General features: G+C 47.4%; 1 protein-coding gene and 1 non-coding gene across 8 annotated transcripts in view; both read right to left on the minus strand.

Moving 5' to 3' along the window:
* Positions 1–25,401, minus strand: part of CUX2 (cut like homeobox 2) — a 285,742-nt gene that overhangs the window by 133,442 nt on the left and 126,899 nt on the right. The gene's annotated exons all lie outside the window — the stretch shown is intronic.
* Positions 20,720–20,823, minus strand: LOC121010502 (small nucleolar RNA U13). The gene has a single exon (XR_005781211.1). It is a non-coding gene; the product is annotated as a small nucleolar RNA U13 (small nucleolar RNA).

A 25,401-nucleotide genomic window follows, 5' to 3' on the forward strand; every position in this document is an offset into this window, starting at 1 on the left:
TTCAAGCACACAAGCAAGAATAACCTTTCTCTTCTTTTGTTTTACTCAGATACAGCATGCTATGTACCATGTTCTGCAACTTGCCATTTTCACTGAATTTATCTTACCTGCTCCTTTCATCGGTACGTAAAGAGCATCTGGCTTCGTTTTTACAGCCACAGAGTACTCTGTGTGGAGGTGCCTTATTTTATGCAGCTGGTCCCTCACTCATGGACACTTAGGTTATTTCTGGGCTCTAGCTATTACTACCCATGCCACACTGCACCAATGTATGAAGACATTCATCTTGGTGCCCGTGTGGGTTATGTCAGAGGGTAATTTCTCAGATAGAGAAGGGCCAGGTCACAGGGCAGACACATTTGTAAATGTGATAGAGGCTGCCAGCCTGCCCTCCAACGGCACCGCATTGATTGTCTCTCCCACCAACCACATGAGGGACTGCCTGTCCCCACAACTATGCCGAGACTACTAGGCACACTTTTATCAGAGTGTCGGGGCAGCAGGGATGTGAAAGGGAAAAAGGGGAGGGGCACGCACAATGGGAATATGCCCAGAAGAGGGTGAATAGGTGACAAGGAAAATTGCTCTGTGATTTCAGAGAAGTTACTTGACACCTCTTTCCTTGGCCTGGAATTCTTCTTGAGCCAAATGAGCTTGTTGGTCACAAATGTCCATGGTGGCTGCTGGGTGTTTCTGAATGCCTTAGACTGATGGTCATCGCCATCAAACAGCATGTGCCAGGCACACTGTCTGGGCTGACATGTATTACCTCACTTCATCCTCACAGTCACCTGGATAGCGAGGTCTTATTATCAGCCCTATTTGAGGATTGGGGAAGTGCAGCCCAGAGAGGTTCAATTGCTTGCCCAAGGTCACACAGAGCTAAGAATGTGATGATGCTGGGCTTTGAACCAAGGTCTACCCGACTTCAGGGTTCAAGCTCTTAACCATTGTGTTATCCTGGTCAGAGGTTGACTGGCTCCCAGCCAGGTGATCAACGAGCTCTCCCTGCCTCCGAGACCCCATTATTGCCCCTTCCTACTGATGGACTTCTCAGCCCTGAGATTTCTTTGCATGGAAGCTTCCTGGTGACCTCAAACTTGTTCCTCTAACTGAAGGAATTGGAGCCTGGGCACAACTCTGTGCCCATAAGGATAAAGCAGAAGCTGTTCCCAGGAGTCCTGGAAGCCCAAACACCAGGTCTCCCCATGGAGATCATTGAAATTTCTATAGTTCTGGTTTCTTCTTTCTCCCCTGGAAAGATGGCCTGCCATCCTTGGCTATCCAAGTGCCCAGTGGAGTCCCCACTGGACGTACATGCATAATTCATTCATTCATTCATTCATTCATTCACTCATTCATTCATTCATTCATTCAACAGATATTTATTGAGTATTCTCCACTGAGGCTGAGAGCCAAGACTCCAGAAACCAACCTGAACTTGACTTTCAGCCTCGCCACTTCTTAGCTCTGTAATCTTGGGGAAGCCACTCACTGCCTGGGAGCCTCAGTTTCTGCATCTATTAACAGGTATAGTTATTACCAACTTCCTAAGGTAATCGGGCAGCTTGAAGGAGAAAGGTGCATCTAGAAGGAAGTGCTTGGCATAGGATCTGGGGCAGGTGTTATTCTGCCTATTACCGACCTCTGCCCTGCCCTCGGGGAGCTTAGACCATCCTCCACTATGAACTTTCTAAAATTAGCTGGCAGCTGCCAATTCCAAGCAGAGCTGGCTTCTGGGAACTGGGAGGCCTTGGCACTGGCGCCTGAGCCTTTTTCCCCATCCCATCAAATAACGAATCGTCAGACTCGGCCACCCCACGATGGTCTCAGGTTTACAGCTGTTCCACCATCAAGGACGCTGGGGCTAATGGCTCTGAGATGAGAGATCAACTGGAGAGCGCCAAGATGATGGATGCACGTGCCCAACGCCAGGATGCTGGCCGCTGCGCTGCATGTAAAAGGGAATGCCTAATTTGTTCATACCCACAATTACCTGGAGCCTGCTCTTCAGGTATGATTGAGTGCGGAAGGGGTCCCAAGTGCAGTCTCTGTTTGGAGGAATTAATTATTTCAAGTGGCGCCAACCTTTGAGCTCGGTTGCTTGGATAACCTTCCCTCCCTTCCCACTCATCAATGGGGATGCATCCCTGGTTAGGACCTGCCTGATGTGGAATGAAACAAGGAGAACTAAAAATACAGGCATTCTGGAGAGCTTTGGAGATTGCTTTTTATACCCCACCTTGCCCTGAAACGTTTTTTTGCATCAAGCCTTCACACTGTACACTTTTAAACAGATATAACACCCGACACACACACACACTCAACTTCCCTCCCCCTGAGATTATGTGCACCCCATCAGAGATAATCCAATGAGCCGGCGGGCCACTGCACCCCTGCTGAATTACAAGGATTTCTCCTGCCAACCAAATATTTCATCCAGCTGTAGATATCATGAGGAAACGGCAAACAAAGAGAGAGATTTAATAACTGGAAATAAGACTAAGGATACAGATAGTTTAATTTTTTTTTGTATTGCATCTAATTGCAATCAACAGTAGACATCTGACACAGTGACAGCCTCAGCAAAATTGCTGCTGAGAGAACAGAATCTTTGTCTAAAAATAATCAGACATTCTGTGCACCACTGTTTGTTATAACGGTAATCGATGCTGGAGGCTTTGAATTCCATCAATTTATAGATCTGCGCCAGCCTGCCTGGCGATGGGGCGCGGTGCACTGGGGCCCTTGCCGGCGCGGGCAGTGCTGGGGCCCGGTGTGTGATTAAGATAAGCCCCGATTCCTTTCATACATTCCTTATCAGGGTCTAATTCTCCAGCAGGTAGAGATGTTCACAACAGTTAAAGATTAGTGCAGCTTCTCAGACGCCAAATTTGAGGGTATTGATCAATAAATCAAATCAGGCCAATCAATGGCCCAATCAGGAGAGTCTAGCCAGTGCATTATTACCGGCGCCTCCAAGCCAAGGCTTTTCATGGGTTTCATCAAAACAGCCTCACCTTGGCTTCCCGCCAGCTGCTGGCTTGCCTAATAGACTCCACAGCCGAGAGGGGCTCCTGCCCAGCGGAAGAGCAATAAATTTCTCATCAAACAGCCGATGGAGAAACAAGATGAACATCTGTTTTGCTGCAATGAAACTCCTGTGTTCTTCAGAATGCGCAAACCGCCTCTGACAGACCACCCCAAAGGCGGCTTCCCTGGCACGCGGCGGCCCCACGGAATATTCCGCCGGTTATTTCAATCAGGTAATTTAAGGAGACTTTTGCAGTCTTCTCTCTGCAGCTACCGGAGCTCTGCAAAGGCTGTTCCGGCACAGTCGATAATAAATGCCATCCTGGGACCCTGCAGTATGAAGGCAATTTTATGATGCCCATTATGTGGCAATGTAACTTCATTAAAAGCTGTTTATTCCCCCTAAGCATTTTAAGCACTTTGCCTCACCCATAAAGGAGGAGCCGGGAGGTTACTTTTACAGAAAGGGTTCTGGGCTGTATTTCTTCCCTCAATAACACGGAAGAGCCTCGCCCACTGGCCTTCTCACTTCAAGGAGACGAGGTGGCCCCAGTGCCCAGGAAGGCTGGGTGAGGACTGTTTTCCCCAGAACCCAGCCATGTAAGGGCTGAGAGGTCCAAGAAAGGGAGGCCTGGGAGGCCTTCATTCCACCAGACCTTTGTTCTGGATCCTGCAAGACAGAGATGAAGAAAGTTCTGGAATATGCCAGCCCAATGCAGCATTTTTTCAAACTGGGGTCCCTTGGACTATTCCTTTTGCTCTTCCATGTTGACACTAATCCAAAGAAATTATAACTTGGTCTGTGGTGAAGGCCCAGATTCTCTTCTTCAGAGATAGCTGGCAGCTGGAAGATCATCTCATGGCCCAGATTTGAATGCCACATGTCAAGGCTTCTTTGGCAGAGGTCTGCAGGCTCCAGGGATGAGAGAATCAACTCTCAAGGATCTGCAAAATTTGTTTCTATCTCTTTAAAAAGATCTGTTCTTGTCATGAGCCCGAGGAGAGGTGTATTGGAAGACGGCATTTTGGCCTCTGTGAAAGCAGAGGAGGGGAAAGGAGGCGAGCAGCCTGCAAGTACCAGAAAGACTGAGAGCATGATGGTTCCCCTCTGTGCCGCAGTTTCCCCACCTGCCAAGTGGGGCTGATGATACCCATCTCCGGGGTCTGCTGTGGTGCAGAAAAGGTCCTCTTCAACGAGTGATCACAAGGGTCCCTTAGGATCCTTCTCATTTGGATGAGCTCAGTGTCCAAGAGGAGGGAGAACACTGACTCAAGAGGGTCATGAGACAGCTGGGCCAGTGGGTGGCAGGCTGTGGGGCTGGAATTCTGTGTGGGATGCAGTGGGGCACACGAGAGGGTCTGGAAGGTGGAGCACGTGGTGGAGGGGAACAGTTGGGGAGACATGTCTAACATGGTGGCATTCAGAACAAAAACCACGGGCCCCCTGAAGATCAACCACATGATATGTGAAGCTACAAGAAATAGAATAGTAACAACAACAACAAGAACAACAACAACAACAACAGTAATAGTAGCAGTGGTAACAGCCAATGCTATTAGCCCAAATTCTACGCCAGTCACTGTTCAAACTCATTTATTCCAGTTGTATAATTATCATTCCCATTTTGCAGATTAGGAAACTGAGACCCAAAGAGATAAACTTAGTCTTCCCAAGTCACAATGCTAGTAAACAGAATTAATCGTTAACATTTCTTGGGTCCTATTTTATTTTATTTTATTTTATTTTATTTTAGAGAGTAGGGGAGGGGCAGAGAGAAAGAGAGAGACAGAGAGAGAGAGAGAGGATCCCAAGAGGCTCCATACTCTCAGCACAGAGCCTGATGCGGGGCTTAAAACCACAGTGAGATCATGACCTAAGCTGAAATCAACGGTCGGATGCTTAACTGACTGAGCCACCCAGGCACCCCTCTTGGGTACTTATTTAATGCCAGAAACTGATCTCTGATCTGTGCACCTTATATGCATTCTCTTGATTTATCTTTGTAACACCTGTCCAGGGAGGAGGGCTTATTGTTATTACTACCATTTTATAGATGAGGAAACTGAGGCTCAGAGAGAGAAAGTGATTTAAGCAGATCAGTAGGGGTGGAGCTAGGACTAACATACATTCCACAGTCCTTGAAGCCTTTGAGGGCTATTTCCTGGCCTCCCAGGGGCCTTGCCAGGAGGGGAGGAGACGAGGGGAGTTCACAGGTCCTCACAAGGCTCCCAGGTTCCACTATTACTAGGCAGTCAGAGAAACTTCCTGCACAGGCTTTGCCCAGCTTCCCTCTCAGTCTCCCTGCAGTGACCACTGATCTCCTTGTGTCCTTCCCTGCCTCAGAGCCTGAGCTCTTTCCTGAGCCTGGTAAATGCCCACCATTTCCAAGATGCTACTTCTTCAGGAATGTTCTGCTGGGGCTCCAGAGCCCCTGCATTTCCCAGTCAGAACCCTCAGCACAGGCATAAATAATTTGACTTTGTTACAAGGTAACCATATCATAAACGTCTACTTCTCCCATTGTACCCAACTCTATTCACCTTTGTATACCCAGCCACAGAGTAGGCACTTAAGAAATGTTGAATAATCAAAGTGGGGACCCCTGCCTTTTCAGTGTCCCTCAAGGCAACATGGTCCACATGTGGCAGAACCATGTGGCAGAACCATGGGGTGCTCCAACTCCCCATGAAAAGAATCCAGGTACATGTTGAATTTCCAGTGTCCTTTTCCCTTTCCAGATGTGTACTCTTCAAATTCAGATCCAGTTCTAAGTATGTTCCCTGTTTGAAACATGGGGACAGGGGTGGGTAGCTAAATCTGTGGTTTTGTAGGAAAGAGAGAGAAGGAGAGCAAGAGAGGGAGAGAGAGGAAGGAAGGAAGGAAGGAAGGAAGGAAGGAAGGAAGGAAGGATGGAAGGAAAGGTTACAGAGAGGGGATGGGGTCATGGGTCCACACTGGAGCCATGGAAGTTGTGAAACAAAGATAACCCAGTCAGAGGGCTGGACTTGTCAAACCAAGAGCAAATCATAATCCTGCCAGACCATGGGGCTGTCCGCCAAAAATACAGATTTGTGAAGGGGTATCTCATACAGAGAGGCCACAGTATATTAGATTTATCATACACTCCAGCCAAGATGTGCTGCTGAGATTTCGGGGCAAGATTTATTACACTGGCTGGTTTTTAAAATGAAAGTGAAAAGAGGATATTCTGGCAAAACCGCGGGCTGTTAATGGGGTGAGAATCACATAAAATGGATCATCTTCGAATCTCCTCGTATGCACAGACAGACTTTGCAAAAAACCCTGGAGTTTTCAGAAAAAAGACGCTCAACCCAATGTTTTCACACTGACCTGCCTGTTGACTTTAAGTGAATTATTCTCATTCCTTGGATGTGTGTTTCTTATTTGCAAACAACAGCAATAACACAAAATAGTAGCTCTTATTTATTGGTTGATTACTATTCACTGGACACTTCACATGAGTCAATTCTTTGAATCGTGGCAACAACCCTTTGAGACAGTGTTGCTTTTATACCCATTATACAGATGAGGAAACTGAGGTTCCAAGGTGTAGTCAGTCAGTGGCAAGGCCAGAATGCTAACCCAGACCTGGAACCAGCTGCAGTGAGAAACCTTCACTGACCTTCTGTTCTGAAAAGGTGGCTCTGCCCGTTCAGATCAAAGTTATGGAATACATTCAGACCTTATCATTCCTGTTCTCAAAAGAGAGGTTCTAACAAGGAAGGCCCAGTCACCCTCCAGTCCTGGTGGTATGTGCCTTTTGCAGAGACAGCTGCAGACAAAAAAAAAAAAAAAAAAAAAAAAAAGCGTGATTTTATTTTGGTTTCTCCTGATGTTTGCTTTTGGGTTTTCAGCTTCAGCTTGTGCCAGGCAAAAGTGGGCTCTGCTCCCAGCGGCACCAAAAACATTTCAGAGGCAGAAACCATAGGAATGCTGACATGCCAGAGGGGATTCAAACGTAAGGATGTGAAAGCCTCCTAGGTGAGGTGTCATGCCTTTAGCAGGCATCCAGGATGGGGAGAACCAGAAACTCTAGAACAATGCTTCTCAATGTGTTTGTGTGTGTGTGTGGGTGTGTGGGGGGGGGTGATTTTGGCCTCCAGGGCACATCTGGCAAGGTCTAGAGATACTTCTGCACTGTCAATCACACTGGAGGGTGCTACTGCTGGCATCTAGCTGGTAGAGGCCAGTGGTGTTGCTAACCATCTAACAATGCAAAGAACAGCCCATAACAAGGAATTATATGGTCCAAAATGTCGGTCGTGTGTGAGGTTGAGACACCCAGAGCTGGGGGAAAATTTACCCTGGAGAACAGAGGACTCAGAGAAGGGGCACCTTTACATATTTGAAAAACAGGAGAGGAGCTCAGACCCCTATGGGCAGAGGAAGTTACACACAAGCAGGTTTCAGGTCACTGTAAGGAAGACAGCCCTGATAGCGATAAGTGAGTTCCCAGTCCTTAAAGGATTCCCCGCGTAAATGGTTAACTGCTGGGCTCTGTGGAAGGGAAATCAAGCCTAGAACAGGGAGCTGGATGCAATGACCTTTCTTTTTCCATACAAACCTGACACTGGATAAAGTTCCCAGGACAGCAATGAAGTTTGAGGTTCCTTCTGGAACCTTCCATGGATTATCTCATTTAACGCTGCCTGAGGTGGAAAGAGGTAAATCACCTGTCTGAGCTCACAAAGCTGGTAAGAGGGCAAGTTACCAGTTCAAAACCTGTGTCTGGCGGGTTTTAAACCTCATTTGGAAGATACTCCTCAAACACAACAATTCTCCTTTCACTCTGAAAGCACAGCCCCAACCCCAGGGCCAAGGACCCACCCGACTTATCACTGCCTTGATTTAGAATCAGTCAGAAAATCTGGACCCAGCATTTGAGACCTAAGTTCAACAGTTCAGCCCTCTCCCATGTTAAGGACACAAAAACAAGTTCCCTAAATGGCCCAGCCCCCTGCTTATTTTTTTAAACAAAAACACTGCAACCGGCAGTGAAAAGACATTGTCCCAAGCGCACACTTTAATTTTGTCCCCGACTTTAATTGATGTCCCCGACCATTCAGGAACATGGATGAAAGAAAACTCGCTTTATTAATAGGCCCTCATGCTAATTAGCACAATTTATTGTCAGGGAGGCTGCCCCTGCCTTCTGCAAACGTTACAAGTATGGACAAAAAAACTTTTGTCGCAAACTCAACACAGTACTGCTGCGTGACCAAGACTACCAAGCCAGCCACAATGACAGGGGAAAAGCACAGGGCTTAAAGGGGCTGCTCCGAGGCACTGGATGTCGCCCTATACATTTATGACATAACTTGACCATTTCCCACTGATAAGAATGACCCAAATTTAAATGTCAGCCATTTCTGCACGAAAATACCCATTTCTTGCCACCTTGAGGAACTCCCTAATGACTGGGAAGCTTTGTGGAAAAGTGGAAAAAGGTGCGGGTGAGGGGGTGGGGGAGCTGGGTAAAAAACCTTAAATGTTTAATATTCAATAAATGTGTCAATTTTACATACAGAGGCAAATGGGTCTTTATTGAGGAATTGGTAAATTTCCTCCGAGAAAAGTAAGTGCATTTTAGCCTTCAAGGAGTCCCAGCTGAATAGAAATGGAATGTGATTTGTGATAAAACTCAGCTGCTCTATAAAAGACGTTAAATAAATGTTGCTGTTTCACCAGGGATATACAAAATTGATTGCATTATAGACTGATTCTAAGATGCTGCATCCCTGTACGGCCCCCTCATCAGCTTCCGTGTGTGTGGGAAGCTGCTTTCAGAGACAATTTAGACTACGTTGCAACTCCTATCCTTCATGCTGCAGCAGAATTTTCTAGAAATGCAACATTTCCCCTGCATGCTTTGTTTTAGGTTGAACTATAGGAAACTGCTATTTGACCATTTTTTATTTCCAAAAAAAATGCCAATTTCTTCTATACCTATTTAATATTTCTGGTGGACTGGCCCTGTCACCTTGAGTAAGGCCCTTGATACTTACTAAGGGAAATTTGGTGACTGTCTAAAGGCTGAGGTGTCATGGCTCCTTTAGTCTGTTCACCAGAGGGCACTCTGGGCCTGAGTGAGAATCTTGCCTTTCTTTCAGTTCAGCTGGGTGAGCTTGGGAGCATCTCCTGTCCTTTCTGAACCTCAATTTGCCTCATTTGAAAAATGGGTTCAATTCCACCTTTTGCTCAGGGTATTTGGAAAATCCAATGAGGTTACAGATGTGACCCTAGCTGGTAAACAAATGTTCATGACCTGCCAATTATGATAAGGTATTTGTTGTTATCCACCCATGCCTCAGTGTGTGAGCAGATATGACACACACAGACCTGCCCTCAAGGAACTGATAAGGTCAGTGTCAACATATGACTTCTTCAGGTAAGAAATCAGGTTTCAGGGATTGATGGGTGGATTCAAACTGATCCGGAAGGCTTTCCAGGAAGGGGATGCCTGGACTCAAACACTCTCAGACATGTCCATGCTTTCCATGCCCAGTGACACCAGCGGGTCTAGTGACCTCCAATTCCCAGCTGGATACCTGCATAGCCTCTTCGTGAGGTTCCCTGGCTTCATGCAAGCCACTCTTCCACCATCCCCTTCCTGCCTTGGCAGCCAGAGAGAGGATTTCAAGATACAAACTGGATGCTGGCACTTTCCTGCTTAAAACCTGCCCAGGCTTCCCGTCCAATTTCAGATAAAATCCAAACTTTCCAGGTCAGCCTGCAAGCCCTATGGGGCCAGGACCCTATGCTTTCCTCTAGCACATCTCTCCACAGTCCTCTTTACTTTGCTCCTACCATTCTGCCCCTTATTCTGGGCCTGGAAAGTGCCAAGCCAACTATATGGCCTGTGCTTCCACAATTCCCACTACCTGGACGCCCTCTCCTTCCAGTCTTTTGCCTACTTTGGTGGTTCCCAAAGTGTGGTCCTTAGACAACAGCAGCAGCAGTGTTACCTGGGACCTTATTAGAAATGTAAATTCTTAGACCAGCTCCAGACCTGATAAATCAGAAACTCTGGGGCGATGCCCAGCAATCTTTTCAACCAGTCCTCCTCCGGCTGATTCTGATGCACACTCAAGTCTGAGAACCACTGGCCTAGGTCAGTCCTACCCCCTGTGTCAAGGTTCAGCTTAGGCATTACTTCCTTAAGACCAGCACCCCCAAGATAAGGTCAGGTTCTTACTGTCATGGGTCCCCACTCCCTGCTCCTTATTTCTATGAAGCACTACTGCAATTATGATGTAATAATTAATTGTTTCACGTCTGTGTCTCTTCATAGCTAGACTAGAAGCTTCCTCCATGAGGGCAGGTACCAATGTGCCCCAGCAAGTAATTGTGCCTGGCAGAGAGCAAGTGCTCAGTAGCTATGTGTTGGATGAACAGATAAATAAATGCATGGAGAACAAATGAAGGCATCCCGGAAGAATGATAGACGTTCATAAAGAAAACAACCCTGGGAATCCTATTCGCCATCCACCAATCCATAGAATACCCCCAACCCCATCTGACGTCTGACCTTCTAAATATCACTCCAGTCGAGTCAGGGACCAATTACAGCAGTGCCTGGAAATGACCATCAAATTAGAAAGAAGGCGGGGGAGGGGGGGGAAGGCAAACCAGCAGAGAGGAGATTCCCATCCGGTGGATGAACAGCACAGTGGCTAAACTGGACCACCCCCTGGAAGAACAGCAAACCTCTCTCTCCTTCCCCAACAGCGACTGTGCAGAAAGCTTCCAAATAAAAACCCAGAGACTGACAAAATTGCAAGCAGGAAATCTGCCTGTCAGCTTGGAAGATCCCTGTCCCACAGTCGTCTGAATCTACAGGCTGAGAGACGGAGTCTGTATGAAGCCCTGAGTTTACTGGAAGCTTCTTGATGCTCCATGGCAGTTTGTTCTGCTCTCTTGGAGCTAAAGCTAGAAGGGAAATCACTTCCTTTCCTATAACTCAGAGCAATTATATTCTCTTAACGTGGACATCTGGCTCGCTGCTGCTCTCCTTACTTATGTTTTCCAAATGCTATCAGTTCTGGGAAGATCAATTATTACTGAAAAGTCGAGAAACGCTCACCGGTTATTTGCATTGATTTGGTTGACAAGACACAGGTTCCTTATGAACTATGGATGTCTGTGGAGGGGACAGGGAGGAGAAAAATGCAAGAATCCGGGAGAGCTCGGGCATTGGAGCCTCTACCAACTGCAGGGACCAGAGGAGGAAGAATACTTTGCTCAGGATGGGGACACTGAACTGCCCTCCCAGAGCCCCCCAAACAAAGCCGTTTCTGTAAAGACAAATGGGTAGCCAGCGTCGGCCAGCACTGCAAGCAGCCACGACGATATAATTGGCCTGTTACCGCATCATCTTTAATCAATAGGATCCGGAGTTTCCACAGCTTGTACAGCCCAAATCTCCCTGGCAGCCAAGAACCAGCGGGTTGTTAAAAGGCCCGATAGTTCTGCCTCGCTAATGGGTGGCTTGTTCCCTCAACCCTGCTGATTTTTTAAATAAACCTAAATTCCAATAATTGTTTAATGTTTATTTTTATTTAGTTCTGGTTCAGATGCTCTGCGTCTCTCTGACAGAAATTGATATCTGGCTCATGGTGAGCTTTATTAAAACACACACATACAGACACAAACACACATACACTCACGCATATGCCACATACCCACTGGGAAGTGGTTTACTTATTTGGTTATTTATCTAGCTGAGGTGTAGACCCACACATCTAGAGAAGATGGACCAAAGGACAAACTTGCCAAGCTCTGCTTTCTCTCTGGCTCCTTCCCAGGGAAGTGGGGAGAGACCTGCTAAGCTTTCATCAGGGAGCCCTATTCTTCATTCGGGCAATACACATAGGTTATGTCTGGCCTCTAGTTGTGACCTTGCTGGAAACATCTCTGACTTCTTCAGTGTCTCTGTGGGCACATGATGGAACGACTCACCAGAGAGGGCACCCTGCTCCTTTCCTGTATGTGTTCAATATAAACCCCCTGGCCCCACCTGTGAAAAACAGGGACATGGGTGGAGGCTTACCTGCCCCTGCACAGGAAACCAGGAGGCAGAAAGTCTCAAACTGCTTGCACTGGGCTGGAGAGAGACCTCTCCACCTTCATACAAGCCCGGCTTGTCTTTCCATCTGGCGTGTCTGAGAAAAGCCTAGGCGAGTCTGAGTTAAAGGCAAGGTTTTTCAGTGCTTTCTCAGTCCTATCTTTGGTGCTTGTACTGCAGGCTTATGCTGTGCCTTTCATCATAAGAGGTTCATGCATTCGCTCACAGAATCACTACAAACCGATGACCTGAAAATCAGGCTTATCAAACTGGAGACTTTCCTTCCCACACACTGTACTCTGTCCATCAAACTGGGGGTTGTCTTGACTTTGCTATCTTCTTTACCCCTAAGTCAAACCAGCCACTGAGACCTGTGATGTCCGCTATGGATGGGGGTATCCCAGCATCCATTCCCTCCTTCTGATACTACTGCCACCTGCTGGTTCAGACCCGTGAGGCTTCACCAGGGCTACCGTGAAACCTCTTGCGGGCCTCTCCCTGCCTCTTCCCTCCTCCTCCACTGATTTTCAGACCTCCACCAGAGTTGCTGATCCCAGACACAGGCCTGATCTTGTGACTCCTTGATCTTTCCCCAGGGCCTCCTCTTGCTTCCTGGGAGATGCCCAAACAACTCCCACGGCATTTACACTCCTTTCCATTCTGTTTCCCTCCACCCAAGCCTTTCTAGTGCATTTGGCCGTAGATCAAGGACCCAAACGCTGTAGAGGGACAATCTGCCACTATTTTCGCCTTTCCAACAAACAAAACATTATAGGAAACAGTGTTAAAGTGCCTCTTTCCATTGGAGACAGGGAAACTTTGAATTACCAAGAAGTTTCTGCAGCGGGTACAAAGAAGTGTTGGAAAGAACCCAGGTCTGGTCATCAGAAGAGCTGGGTTTGCTTCCACTGCAGCCACTTACCAGCTGTGTGTCCTGGGCACGTCACCCCACTTCTGTGATTCTGGGGGTGGCTGCCATGTGACTAATAATCTCATCCTGGGAGGCTTAGGCCCAAAGCTCAGGTTCAATCCTTCACCACTGTGGGGGCCTGCTATTGTTGGCACCCCAATTCTTGGAACTGATTACCTCAAATTCTAACCACCACCAATCCCTCCCCTTCCACTGAGGCATTCAAGTGCCCCCCCACCGTCTGTACCTGGAATTTGCTTCCGTCCGCAGCAAGCCACCACAGACAACCTCTAAATAGCAGGCTCTCTATTTTCCTTGGAGGTCCCATGGGTCACTTTGCACCCCTCACCCCACTGCCCTCTGGGCCCTGCTGTCTTGCCACCGGCCACAGCAGCGGAACCAGGTTTCTGTGCAGACCCACGTTCTAATAATTGTCCCCATATATACGGCGTGTACTCTGGATCTATTATCAGCTAATGAGTAAATAATATTCTGTTCTAAATCCAAAAGCGCTATTAGATACCAGAGGGGGACTAATGGGTGTTTTAAGACCCCTTTAATCACATATTAACGTGCCGCGAAGCAGGCTGTGGAGCCCATATGCCAACCGCCCTGCGAACGAGGAGGCTTCTTTCCTTTAAGCAAAGAACAAAGCAGAAAAAGATAGCAAGCCTTCGCCCCTGGGTCTGGTCAAGCAGCCAGGCCAGCCCTGGGGCTGGAGGAACCCCCCCAAAGCTGCTTTGCTGTCTCTGAGTTAGAGGGATGTTGCCGAACCTGCCTCTCCTTTTTGAGGGTGTTACTGGGAAAGGGGTTGGGGCTAGTGTCCTCAGGCCACCATAACAAAGTACCATCAATGGGGGCCTTAAAACAACAGAAATTTATTCTCTCACAGTTCTAGAGGCCGGGAGTCTGAAAGTCAGCTGTTGGCAGGGCCGCGCTCCCTCTGAAGTCTCTTGCGGAGGAGGCTTCCTGGCTCCTTCCAGCCTCTGGTGGCGGTCAGCTGTCCTGGGCTTTGCTTGGCTTGGGGCTGCACCGCTCCCATCTCTACCTCCATAGTCACAGGGCCTTCTCCCTATGTGTCCTCTCCTCACACACCAGTCATTGGATTCAGGGCCCACTCTGATGCGGTATGATCTCATCTTATTATATATGCAGAGACTCTTTTCAAATAAGGTCATATTCTCAGGTTCTGCATGGATGAGAGCTTTTGGGGGACACTATTCAACACAGTGCAGGGGTGAGGGTCTGGGTGTGGTAGGGGAGGAAGAGGCTCAGATATGGAACCTTACTTCTGAGTGACTGTAACACGAAGTTCCTGCCATTTTGCCCTCCTCTGGCCCTGCCCATCACACATTCCAGAAAAGTTCAAGCACCCGACCCAAATTCCTCCCACCGATCCATCGTGTCATATTAGCAACTTAGTTTCTTATTAGCCACTTCCCATCGCATCACATTAATATTTGTTTTCCCTAATACAATGCAGGAGTCTTCTCAGATTAGCAACTTTCTCATCACATTAGTGGAAACAACTCCTAATACAATACAATCCGAATATGACACAGTCTGATGGAGAATTGCTAACGCAATCCGACTCCCCTCTGCCTTGGTACAGGAATGTCGTCCTGTTGTTGAGCAATGTGGGGGCATGCTGAGACAATCAAGCCCCTGGTGAGCAGAGTCACACAGGCCACCCTCGACAGATGGAATGAGATTTGGGTCTCCCCAAAGGAGGAGGTCTCCCTTAGAAGGAACCAATGCGGGGGTCTCTCCTGTTTCCACACCCACCCTACCCCCATAAGGAACATTCTGGCTCTTCTCCTAAACATCCAAGGAACCTTGGAATCTGCAGGAAAAAAGAGACAGGTAGAGAGAGGGGTCCATTATACCTTCCACAACCTAGTTCTCTGAAGCACTAACTTTATTGGTGTGACAAGGCAAGGCTGGCATTGCCAAGGTTAATTCATCAAGGATGTGTAGACACAGCAGAGCTAGGGCGATGTGAGAAGCCAGCAAAGCGGGCTGTTGTGCTGGCAAGGCCGCCGGGGATGGGGGTGATGACACTGAACTGGTGACAGGCTCTCACAAAGTGGTTTAAGGAAAATCCCACTGGAGCCTGCTTGAGCTCTGGACTGACTTGGGTTCAAATCTATCACTGCCATGTCCTAGCTGGATGATCTTGGTCATGTAATTTAAATCTCTCAGTGTCACAGTTTCCTACTCTGTAAAATGGGGGAAAAAACAGGGCCTACCTGTGAGGTTGTTATGCATCAATGAGATATGAACAGAAAATATTTAGAAGCTTGCATAGCACTTGGCATGTGAAAAATCAGCCTTAAGACACAGTCATGGCGAGGAATGCAAATCCCAAAGTAAGTCAAGTTCAACCACATGTTCTGAGTGAGCTCTGGGCTAGACACTGTGAAAAAACAAGAAGTTGAGTCTCTCCTGTGGAGGCATGATGAAGAACCGGGAGGCAGGGGTCATACCATGAGAAGTCTTCAAGCCAAACCAAGGAGTCTGAACTCCATCTTCAGGCAAACTGGGAGCCATGGAAGCAAAAGGCCTCAAGTTTTAGTAGAGCTGAGGGAATGCAGGCCTGTGGGGACAGGAGACGTCGTTTCCCTTGCTGCCAAACCACCTGTCGTACTACTGGCTCCTTAAGTCCTGGCAGAGGGAGAGGCTGAGGGATGGCAAGAGATGGAGACAGACAGGGGCAGAAGAACAGCGAAGAAGCTGAGTGTGGGCTTCTCTGTGGCAGCGCTCACTTTCTTGCTCTCTCTGCCAGCCTGCCTGAGAGACTGGCAGAGCCCCCGGCCCACTGTAAACTATCCCAGGCAAGGTTGCCGAATAATTCTCACTGCTTCAGCATGGCAGCCCACGTGGTAGCCAAGAGCCTGCTGCCAAGAGGCAAGTGGCCAAGATTCCCTTCCAACAGAGACATCCTCTTGCCAATCAGAACCCGGCCTGCACACATCTAGTAAAATCGGACTGTTTGCCATCAGCCAAGCGGACACAGTCAGGACTTCTCGACCCTGCCCACCCCCATCCCCAAAGCCTCCCAGCAAGAAGGAGGGTCCACACCCCAAGGACCCAAGCACCTGCCCCCTCCACATTTAACCTCTAGGTAGATACCTGGTGAAATCACAGCCTCCGGAGTTAAATGCGTGGGTTCAAAGCCCAGCACCTTCAACTGAGCAGCTGTGCAACCTGGGGCAAGTCACCTAACTTCTATGAGCCCCATCTGTGCCTACACAGTGTGATTTATTTTATTTATTTAAAAAAAAAAATTTTTTTCCAACGTTTATTTATTTTTGGGACAGAGAGAGACAGAGCATGAACGGGGGAGGGGCAGAGAGAGAGGGAGACACAGAATCGGAAACAGGCTCCAGGCTCCGAGCCATCAGCCCGGAGCCTGACGCGGGGCTCGAACTCACGGACCGCGAGATCGTGACCTGGCTGAAGTCGGATGCTCAACCGACTGCGCCACCCAGGCGCCCCTACACAGTGTGATTTATAACAGTTTCTGCCTCACAGAGTTGTTGGGGGATTAAATGAGATCATATATGAAAAGTGCTTTCCTAACACCTGGCATTTAGTCCATGCTCAATAAATGTTCATTTGGGGCACCTGTAAGATACTTCATCTATCTGGAACTCAGCTGACTAATAATATCAGCTATCCAGGAGAGGGCTAGGGACCAGAGGATTAGCAGAAAAGGCCTCCAAGCAGTTAAAATAAATGCAGAGTCAACACATGGAATGTCCAATCATGAAACCACCTTAATATTTATATAATATTAGGGTCCTATAATTAAATTTCTTAATGTTTATTTTTGACAGAGAGAGAGAGAGAGAGAGAGAGAGAGCGAGCGCACAAGCAGGAGAGGAACAGAGACATACAGAGACAGAATCTGAAGCAGGTTCCAGGCTCTGAGCTGTCAGCACAGAGCCCCATGTGGGGCTCGAACTCATGAGCTGTGAGATCGTGACCTGAGCCAAAGGCAGATGCTTAACTGAGCCACGGAGGTGCCCTGTGGTTCTATAATTAATAATAGTAATAACCACTACTACCAAGCATTGCGCATAGCAATTTAAATACAACTTGTCATTTAACAAGTAGCGTGCTGGTAAATGCTTAACAACCAGTTCTCTGGGGAAAAAAAAAAAGAGAAGTTTTGATGTGTACCATTTCCGTGTGTAAATTCTTCTACCATGGTCAACTTCTAGCTCCCAGTGTGACGTCACCCTACACCTAGAACTGGGAAGAACAGCTGGTTCTTATCAGCCAGCTCTGGTCACCACTGCATTCACTGACTCTACATCCCGTATGAGGTCAGCGATATTTTAGCTCCATTTTCTAGACAAGGATAGCAAGGCTCAGAGACACAAACTTCCTTGCCTGAGATGACACAGTCAGCAGGCTGCAGCAGCACTATGATTTGGACCCAGGTCATGTGGATTTCGAAGCTCGCTCTCTGCACGTGGCCCAGTCCCCAACCTTCGTTTAGCACAATACTCACTTTTTGGTAAAGATGGGTGATAGTGAGTGTGTGTCCTCCCCCTCAAACCTGTGCCCACCTCTGTTCAATCTGGAGGCCACTTTCCTGGTGAGGTGTCTCTCCTCTGGTTCTGTGGATCCTCCTGCAGTCACACCCACCGTGCCCACCCTGACCTGGCCCCCGCCATGACCTCCCCACCACAGACAGCCAGACACCTTGAGAAGATTTTTAAGAAGTCATCCACATTTCGTCAGGATTAAGTTGATAAAAGAGGATCAGGAAAAAGAGATCACAACATGTATGATATCACAAGCTACATATCGCTGATTGCTGTTACTGTTTGCACAAAGTTAGCAAGCCTACAAAGCAGGGACTGTTGGAGTGAAGGACAAGGAACCTTTCATTTTACTTTTAAGAAGTGAAGCTGGGTGGTAGTTTTCTCAAACCACTGTGCGGCAACGTCAGAGTCCACTTACCGGGCCAGCAGTGTGTCTGGGCAGGTGTGACCCACTGTGCCAAAGGGCAGAGGCCAGCACGCATTCCTAACAAAACAGCTGACAGGCCCACATGCCCCACATCCTCACCTCCATAAGCAGCCCCTCAAGACACAGGGACCACGTCCGCAGCATCTGCCTGTCCTCTCCACTTCTCAAACTTTAATGCACACGAGAATCACCCAGGATCTTGTCGAAGTGCAGATTCTGATTCCAGAGGTCCGGTGTGGGGCCGAGTCCCTGCCTTTCTTAACAGGCATTCAAGTGATGCTGATACTGGTCCGTGGTGGACCACACTTTAAGTAGCTAAGGCCTAAATCCCAAACACTCAAATCCCTAAATTGCTTGTGCGTCCCCTAACATTCCTCCGTGTCTCAAGGTTTTATAAATCCCCGAAGCAATTATAGCTTGACTCCTAATCACAAACACCTCAGAGTTTGCCGCAATCCATGCGGGTCTCTCACTGCCACTCTCCATGACTGCCTTATCTTGTTCTAACTCTTATTCAACAAATACCAAGTGCCCACTCAATACCAGGCCTGCACCGGTGCTGGGAATATGGAAAGACCAATCCCTGCCTGATAGTCTCCTTCATCTGTCAGGAAAATGCCTAGAATCTGTGAGCTCCGTTTCCAGGTAGTAGCAACAGCAGATACTTAGGTAGTACTTAGTAGGTACAAGGGACTGTTCCAAGCATTTATAAATATTAACCCTTTTAACACACCCTAATCACTGGTCCAGTGATTAACTTCATTTTACAGGAGAGGACTAAAGTTTATGGAAATGAAGTCACCTACTTGCTAAGGATTTTGTAACCTTGAAAATGAAACTATTTAAGCCCCCACAGGAAAAGAAAGTTATATGTTTGTGACTAAAGGATGCTCTTGGGTAGTGTCATAAACTTGATCCTGGCAGGGAAGAGTGGGAGTGAGTCAGTAGGTACCAGCAGGTAAGTAGTTATACCCGACTGGGGCAGAGGCTTAGATAATTTAGGACTCTTGGTTGTAAGCAGCAGAATCCCAACTCAAAGTAGCCTAAGCATAAAAGGGAAACTGTTGCTCACCTATCTGAACAATGCAGGAGTCGCTTCAGGCATGGCTAGATCCAGCAGCTCAAACAATATTGACAAGGTTTGATTTCTCTCTCTTAGCCCTGCTTCCCTCTGAGGTGTTCTTCTTTCTCACCAGGTCTGGCTTTCCCAGGGTCGCATTCTCCCAGAAGAAAAATGACTTTTCTCCCCACCATGTTCATACATAAGTCACAGGGAAGTTTTATTGGGATGAAACCACATCTACACATGTACATATTATATTGTCCATGATTGCTTTCCTGTTACAGTGGCAGAGATTAGTAGTTAAAAACCACATGGCCTGTAAAGCATAAATGTTTACTATCTGCCCCTTTCCAGAAAAACTTATTTTAGACTGCAATAGCAACAATTGTAGCACTTAGCTAACATAAACTGAGTGCACAGCTTATACCAGATTCAGTTCTAGGCACTCGTTTGCTTCTTCAAATATGCATTGAGGTGGGAAAACTAAAACTGAAGAGGTTAAGAGCAGTCAAGCTCAAGGCCAGGCAGCCAGCAAGCAACAGAGCTGGGTTGTGAATTCAGTAGCATGACCCCAAATCCCATACTCTTAACAGCTCTGCTAATCAAACAAGGGTCTTCTGGAAGCTTCAGTAGGTAGATTTTCTAAATCAGGGTGTGATTTTCCAACTACTGGTTGGAAACACACCCACACATGCGTGCACACGTATTTTCTGAAGTATAAATGCTAAAGTGAATGGTGAATCCCACACAGGGTCCCCACTGCTCATGAGCTGTTTAGCGTTGTCCCATCAATGCTCTGATGGAAAGAACTGTCCTAATGAATCACTGGGGTCTCCCAGTGGACAGAGTGGCCCAAACCCCCATGAGCTGGCTTAGACTTCATGTCCCAGAAGTAGGGGCTTTAACGCTACTTAAGTCCAACATGAGTGCCAGCCCCTGCCCACCAAGGGCTCCAGGCAGGAACTCCAGTGATAAACCCACCTCTCTTGAGATGGGGTCTTACCAGGTCCCATCATAATCTAAGGAGCCCACGAACCTCTGATGTTTCTCATTAATTTGTAAAGCCCTGCCTAGGAAGTTGCTGAGGCAGCCCCAAGGACGGAGTCTTGTCTCCTGCCCTCAGTGGGTCATTGGGACACTTTGGGCTGGGGGGATGAGAGACCTTTACTGCCAGTAGAGACAGGGAGGCAGGGGTTGGTAGTCAGAGGCATGTCCCATATTCAAAAGAAAGTTCAGGGTTTCTTATATTCTTGCGTTCAAATTCTGGTGCTGCCACTTAAAAGCTGTGTGATCCTGACCCAGGTGTTTCCTCTCTGAGCCTCAGTTTCCCCCTCTGCAAAATGGGTACAATGGTAACCCCATTGAAGAGTACCTGTGACTTTAAGAGATAACTTATAGCAAGCGTTTGGCACAGCATGTGAAAACTAAGAAAACGGGCTTTGCGGTTAGACTGGCTTAGTTTCAAATCCTGTCTACGCACTGCTGTGCAACCACGACTTTGCTGAGCCTCAGTTTCGTGACCTGTATAATGGGAATCATTGCAGAACTTGCCTTAGGGGTTGTTGTGAGGATCAACTCAGCTTATGGGTCGTTAGGACTGACACAGTAAAATGCTCAGCAGCTTTAGCTTTTTTCTTTTTCTTATGTCAGATGGGTAATGGGACAAGGTCTTAACAAGATTTGAGGGAGGCACGTGTCACATAACAGTGTGAACACCCAATCATCATGCTTAAGAACTACGAAAGGATCAGCTCTAGCTTTTAAAGATTACGTTCAACCAAGGCACACAAGAGATGATCATCTTAGCAATGCAATGTACCTTTACTTTCTGAGCTAAGGGTAACAGAAACTGGCCTCTGGGAAGCCTGTCCCAGCCTCTGGGGAGGTGATCTACTGTTCCATAGCTCGGATGCTGGGAGACCCAGGCCCACAAATACCCCAGCTCCAAACAGCTCCCTGCTGCTAAGGTTTGGGGCCAGGTCCCCAGAGCAGACATCCCTCTAATGGTTTCTTGCATCAGTGCTGTGCTAACATAACTGATGGGGGCCTTCGATGCTCTGCTCAGGGCCTCAGAGCCAGGGAAAGGTGGTCTAGCTGGTCCTTGGACATGGCCAGGTCCTCTAAGGACCCAGCCCAGGACTCACTTCCAGGCCACAGGACTCTGAGCTCCAATGGCCCACCCCCCTGAAGAACTGACATCCCTCTGGGAGGCCATTTCAGATCTGCCATGGCCAAGAAGGAACCCTGGGCTCCTGTCTGCTCCTCACTCTTTCTCCCAGCATCTTCCCCATCTCAGGAAAAGGTGGTACATCCATCCAGATGCTCAGGCCAGGAGCCCGGGAGGCATTTCCATTCATTCCATTCTGCCACATTAAATCACCTACCAGTGAGCCCCATCACCTCCACTTTTAGTGAAGCCCAAACCATTCTCCACCCCCACCCAGCCTCCTCCAGGCCATGTGCTTGCCCCCATAATACTGTTTCAGAGAGATCCCTAATAATGCTTTTGGATGGCCTTCTGTCAGTTCTGTGGGTACTGAGTCAAAAACCCAGACCCCCCCCCCCCCCCATGTAGCTAAGGAGCCTGCACAGCTAAGTGTAGCTCTGCTCTCCCCCTGCACTTCCAACCTCCACTGGCTCTGGTCACAAGAGCTCTCGGTCCCAGAACAACCCTCTCTGATAAGATCCACACACACGTGCACATGCAGACACACACACAAACCCAGACACTCAGATATTCACAGGGGTAAAGAAGCACACACCCAGACACAGAGATAAAAACACACGTACCCAGATACATCCTACACTACCCAGACATCGAAACACACCTCACATCCAGACACACACCTCTTTCCATGGCAGACTCCTTATATTTCATAATCCATTAAATACCCCCTTCCCCTGCTGCTCTACCATGGCACGTTGTTGATTTGCTTTGTAGGACCACAATTTGTGATTCTTTTATTCTATTTGTTTATATGCTTCTCATCAGTTCCCCCCAGCCCTCTCCTAGACTGTTCATATCCTGAAAGACAATTTTTCTTTTGTTCATTGCTATATTCTCAGCACCCAGCATACAGTAGGCACTTTATAAGTATTGAAGGAAGGAAGGAATAATCCCCTAATCTCTTTTCTATTTTAATAAGGGGCTATACTTGTATGCTTGTCTATGGTTAAAGTGTCCTGGAAAAACAAATAAATGCGGAGCAGACAAAAGGGGGCTACAAGTTGAGGAGATTTACCATTCACTCTATGCTCATCTTTAATGTCTCAGTTTAAAAGATGATGTGTATATTGCTTATAGAGTAATGTATCCTTGAAAATTAGTATTTCAAAATAGGATACTCCAGGGGTTCTCCAAGCTGGCCCAGCATTCTGGCTCGAGAGGCCAGGCTGAGTTCCCAGGTGGGTGCTGTCAGCACCTTTCTGGGTAGGAGCAAGGGGTCCAAACATCAGTTGGGTTTGAGAGCCAGGGGTCTGCATGACTCGCTCCAGGCTTGAGGGGAAGGGGCTGGGGTAGAGGCCTCATGTGGGTCCTATTTCCTGCACCCTCTATCTTCATGGCCAGCCTGTGTCAAAGAAGGAAATTAAGTTTGTCTAGGGCTGGATGCTCCTGAAGCCACACAGCCAACTGTGAGAATCAAGGGCACAAGGACAGAGACTATAGTTTAACAGTTTTTCTAGACTCTTCCTAGGAATGGATGTTGAAGAGACTGGACTATAATCACAAAGCCTGTCCTCATACCTTTTTTAAAACTAGAAAGTTATACATTACACATAGAGCCCTGTTCAATATCATAATCTCACCAAATTTCCCTTATTCTGAATGGTTTAAAAATATTGTGTAACAGGATTCACGGGGCTCCCCATACTGCAGTCTTGCAGCATCATGTAGGTGCTCCAGGCTTTTCAAGTGGCTCTTCCCTCTCCAAATCCAGTTCCTTGCCCAATGCCAAGCTGACTTTTCACCCTGCTAAATCACATGATGACTGACTTTTGCCAAGTGTCTGATCTTAAGAGAAGACAGAGCTTTAGAGGAGGAGTGGGGAGGAGGTGGGAGAAGGGGAAGAGGACCCAAAGGGGCCACCAGTTGGTTATTTGCTATTTATCTTCTTGCCCCCCACCAACACTGCTGAGTCCTTCCTATTTGTAGGGTGGAGAGAAGAGGGGATTGTCTCTGATCCTCTGTTTTCACCTGAGATAATTAAAACCTGTTTTCCTATTAACTGTTTCCACTGATGGCTTTCTGCCTAGCTTCTTCTCTTTGAACCTCCTTGAGTATGTCTCTATGGAATCATGTTGGTCCTCTGCACATCTCTACAGGGATTTGGTCTAATATCGGTCTTTTGAAGGTCCCATTTGCTTTACTGATCCCTGGACAATCTCTAGTTAAGACAATATGGCATCTTATGCCTAAGTTCCCCATAATGTCTGCAAGGACAGTCAGTGAATATTCTCCTTCAAATTTCCCTGGAATATCTGTAGCTGTTACTAAAGCCATGGATTACTATCTCTGAGTGACCCTTTCATCCTCTCTAGCTCCATTCACCAGCCTAAAAATGACTTATAGAGATGGCAAATATAGCATTCAAGTGCTCACTGTCACCTCTCACGTCTGTGGCAGACATTACTAATGGATTGCCCATTTGGTCAGCTGGATCTCTACAATAGAGTTCAAATCAAATCAATGGTTACTCATCCCCCACCATTCCTTGTTCAGACACCTGCAAAAACCTTGAACCTTTCCTTCTAACTTCTCCCCCCTGTCTCCTTTCCCAGAGTGATTGTTTTAAAAAAAGCTTTTATCTTTTAAACATAAACCAGATACTGGCACTTCCCTATTAAAAATCCTCCAATGGCTTTCCATTGCAATTAGAATTGGATGTGCCAACTCTCTCCTGTGCTCAAGCCCTGCATGACCTGGCTTTATTGGTATCTATTGTCAGCTTCTCCCAACTGGAATATGAATCTTTTAGGGGAGGGATTTTGGCTACCCAGTTGGAGGCAGTGGCACTGGTGCCTACAGCAGTGCCTGGCACATCAGATGTTTATAGACTGAATGGGACTCTCTTTTGCTGACCCGGAATGTGGTCTAAGAATCTTTCTCAATGTGACATTCCAGGAAGCTACTACAGCTGAATTCTCAGAGTTCGCATGCAAGATGCAACCTACGTTCAAAGCCTATCCGGGTGAGTCTACCCAGCCTTCAATTATTTGGGAACGAGGCAATGTATAAATAAATCATTTTAGCTCTCCTGACCAGTTTCCTTGCTTTCATTATACGTAGAAAAAAAATTTCATCCTTTATTCTTTGTAGTGAAAAATGGTTTGATGGGGTCCCTCTGAAGGCAGGCACCCTGGGGAGTCTGTAAGCAACATCATCTATGTTTGAACCAATGCATCAATGAGGTTACAGTCCAGAGAAAAATGCTCAGGAAAGTCAGGCCATGTGCTGCTGCCTCCTTAGGACATCACCCTTCACAACTGGCTGAGTCACCATGATGGCTGGAAACAGGTCCTAAAAAATCTAAACTTCTGGAAGGCCCAGGAGTCCCAGAACTAGAGGAACCATTGGGAGGCAGAAGGAAAATATTTCAAAACAGAGAGCCATGATTGGGGTGAGCCCTGGTTTCTCTGTCCAGGGACATTTTGGAGCAAAAGGTGAATATTTCTGGTGTTCCTGCCAGGTTTCTTGGGGAACGGGGATGCTGGCAGGAGGAAAAGTGGATGGAGGGAGAGAAGAGTAATTAGTGCTATTAATTACATCTCAACCACAGCCTGCGTTTCTGCCCCGGGATTAAAGAAACATTCATTTGGAACGACTATTAAGGTCTTAAATTCAATGCTTCACAAATCATGGCGGTGGAATGAAAATTCTTTCTCTGTAGGGACCAGGAGGCAGAGAGCAGAGAATTTTCTATCCAGGTTGCTGCAGCCCAGCTGGAAAAGCCCGGGCTTGCGAGCCAGGGTGGAAGATGGTTTGCTTGTTATTGTTGTTGGCGGGACTTTTTTTTTTTTTTTTTTTTTTTTTTTTTTTTGCCTAAAGCTGCTTCAGGCGGGGACGTGTTCCAAATGTATAATCTAATATGCTATAAAAGTCACTAATGTGATTATACTTTTATATCATATTAGAGAAAATGAATACTAATTCAATACCAAACGCTAATTTGGTAGAACCCCAAATTGCTGAGAGACTGCAAAACATTTACTGGGCTGAACTTCCCACGGCTGATGCCTAAGAGTCGTGGTGCTTAGTTGCCACAACCGGTCTGTGAGTTGGGCAGTCAGAGATGTTGGGGTCTGCTGGGGTCTGCCATCTCCTCTGT

The sequence above is a fragment of the Herpailurus yagouaroundi genome, unplaced genomic scaffold (assembly GCF_014898765.1).
Source record: "Herpailurus yagouaroundi ecotype Mexico unplaced genomic scaffold, PumYag 191, whole genome shotgun sequence".
Taxonomy (NCBI): Eukaryota; Metazoa; Chordata; class Mammalia; order Carnivora; family Felidae; genus Herpailurus; species Herpailurus yagouaroundi.